At 45.2% G+C, this 2500-nt stretch overlaps 4 non-coding genes and 2 pseudogenes across 4 annotated transcripts in view; all 6 read right to left on the bottom strand.

Annotated features, from left to right (window-relative positions):
• Positions 1 to 41: 41 nt before the first annotated feature.
• On the bottom strand, positions 42 to 160 carry LOC142928561 (5S ribosomal RNA; annotated as a pseudogene).
• Positions 161 to 412: 252 nt separating this feature from the next.
• LOC142927342 (5S ribosomal RNA) lies at positions 413 to 531 on the bottom strand. The gene has a single exon (XR_012944267.1). It is a non-coding gene; the product is annotated as a 5S ribosomal RNA (ribosomal RNA).
• A 427-nt stretch (positions 532 to 958) lies between these two features.
• LOC142928059 (5S ribosomal RNA) lies at positions 959 to 1077 on the bottom strand (annotated as a pseudogene).
• A 252-nt stretch (positions 1078 to 1329) lies between these two features.
• LOC142927497 (5S ribosomal RNA) lies at positions 1330 to 1448 on the bottom strand. The gene has a single exon (XR_012944421.1). It is a non-coding gene; the product is annotated as a 5S ribosomal RNA (ribosomal RNA).
• Positions 1449 to 1875: 427 nt separating this feature from the next.
• LOC142927106 (5S ribosomal RNA) lies at positions 1876 to 1994 on the bottom strand. Its single transcript, XR_012944031.1, has one exon. It is a non-coding gene; the product is annotated as a 5S ribosomal RNA (ribosomal RNA).
• A 432-nt stretch (positions 1995 to 2426) lies between these two features.
• Positions 2427 to 2500, bottom strand: part of LOC142925820 (5S ribosomal RNA) — a 119-nt gene continuing 45 nt past the window's right edge. Inside the window, exon 1 of the ribosomal RNA XR_012942743.1 lies at positions 2427 to 2500. This exon is cut by the window's right edge and continues 45 nt beyond it. This is a non-coding gene — a ribosomal RNA (5S ribosomal RNA).

The raw sequence follows: 2500 nt of genomic DNA on the forward strand, positions 1-2500 counted from the left end.
GTGAAATTGGCAGGTGCACTAACTGGATGAGTCGAAGTGTAAAAATGCAACACCTGGTATTCCAAGCCAGTCTCCTATCCAAGTACTAACCAGGCTCGACCATGCTTAGCTTCTGAGATCAGACGAGATCGGGAACATTCAGGGTGATATGGTCGTAGGCCGTGCTTGCAGAGACCTGTCGAACACTCATATGTATAAAACAATCAACATTCAACTATACTCCTGGAGGTCATCGCTCGTGAAAACGTTTATTCTGAGCTCCTGGTTTAGCCCCGAAAGAGTGGCATCAAACAGTATTTTACAAAAAATATTGATCCCAATGCAGTACACCATATCGACGTGAAATTGGCAGGTGCACTAACTGGATGAGTCGAAGTGTAAAAAGCGACCCATCCAGATACAACAATGCAAAAGCCTACAACACTTGGTATTCCCAGGCAGTCTCCCATCCAAGTACTAACCATGCTCGACTCTGCTTAGCTTCCGAGATCAGACGAGATCGGGCGCATTCAGGGTGAGATGGTCGTAGGCCATGCTTGGAAAGACCTGTCGCACATTCAGATGTATTAAACAATCAACATTCAACTATACTTCTGGAGGTCATCGCTCAAAAAACCTTTATACTGGTAGAAACGAAGTTGTAAACTGAGTGTACCAGCCTGCAATAGATGAATGTGTCCGTCCGTCCGTCCCCTTTCAATACTTTAACGAAGTGAAATCTCGTGCTGTTGGGTGCATAAAATCAGTAATAGACAGCGCAGAGACTTGTCCTACCAGCCCACTCTGCAGGGACCTGTTTCTGAGCTCCTGGTTGAGCCCCAAAAGAGTGGCATCAAACATTATATTACAAAAAATATTGATCCCAATGCAGTACACCATATCGACGTGAAATTGGCAGGTGCACTCACTGGATGAGTCGAAGTGTATAAAGCGACCCATCCAGATACAACAATGCAAAAGCCTAAAACACCTGGTATTCCCAGGCAGTCTCCCATCCAAGTATTAACCAGGCTCGACTCTGCTTAGCTTCCGAGATCAGACGAGATCGGGCGCATTCAGGGTGAGATGGTCGTAGGCCATGCTTGGAAAGACCTGTCGCATATTCAAATGCATAAAACAATCAACATTCAACTATACTTCTCGAGGTCATCGCTCATAAAACCTTTAATCTGAGCTCCTGGTTGAGCCCCGAAAGAGTGGCATCAAACATTATTTTACAAGAAAATATTAATCCCAATGCAGTACACCATATCGACGTGAAATTGACAGGTGCACTCACTGCATGAGTCGAAGTGTAAAAAGCGTGCCATCCAGATCCAAATATACAAAAGCCTACAACACCTGGTATTCCCAGGCAGTCTCCCATGCAAGTACTAACCAGACTCGACCGTGCTTAGCTTCCGAGATCAGATGAGATCGGGCGCATTCAGTGTGATATGGTCGTAGGCCATGCTTGGAAAGACCTGTCGCACATTCAGATGTATTAAACAATCAACATTCAACTATACTTCTGGAGGTCATCGCTCAAAAAACCTTTATACTGGTAGAAACGAAGTTGTAAACTGAGTGTACCAGCCTGCAATAGATTAATGTGTCCGTCCGTCCGTCCCTTTTCAATACTTTAACGAAGTGAAATCTCGTGCTGTTGGGTGTATAAAATCAGTAATAGACAGCGCAGAGACTTGTCCTACCAGCCCACTCTGCAGGGATCTGTTTCTGAGCTCCTGGTTTAGCCCCGAAAGAGTGGCATCAAACAGTATTTTGCAAAAAATATTGATCCCAATGCAGTACACCATATCGACGTGAAATTGGCAGGTGCACTAACTGGATGAGTCGAAGTGTAAAAAGCGACCCATCCAGATACAACAATGCAAAAGCCTACAACACCTGGTATTCCCAGGCAGTCTCCCATCCAAGTACTAACCAGGCTCGACTCTGCTTAGCTTCCGAGATCAGACGAGATCGCGCGCATTCAGGGTGAGATGGTCGTAGGCCATGCTTGGAAAGACCTGTCGCACATTCAGCTGTATTAAACAATCAACATTCAACTATACTTCTTGAGGTCATCGCTCAAAAAAACCTTTATACTGGTAGAAACGAAGTTGTAAACTGAGTGTACCAGCCTGCAATAGATTAATGTGTCCGTCCGTCCGTCCGTCCCCTTTCAATACTTTAACGAAGTGAAATCTCGTGCTGTTGTGTGTATAAAATCAGTAATAGACAGCGCAGAGACTTGTCCTACCAGCCAACTCTGCAGGGACCTGTTTCTGAGCTCCTGGTTGAGCCCCGAAAGAGTGGCATCAAACATTATATTACAAAAAATATTGATCCCAATGCAGTACACCATATCCACTTGAAATTGGCAGGTGCACTCACTGGATGAGTCGAAGTGTAAAAAGCGACCCATCCAGATACAATAATGCAAAAGCCTACAACACCTGGTATTCCCAGGCAGTCTCCCATCCAAGTACTAACCAGGCTCGACCATGCTTAGCTTCCG

Source organism: Petromyzon marinus, chromosome 23 (assembly GCF_048934315.1).
Source record: "Petromyzon marinus isolate PM22_M1 ecotype Great Lakes invasive population chromosome 23, UKy_Petmar_22M1.pri1.0, whole genome shotgun sequence".
Taxonomy (NCBI): domain Eukaryota; kingdom Metazoa; phylum Chordata; class Hyperoartia; order Petromyzontiformes; family Petromyzontidae; genus Petromyzon; species Petromyzon marinus.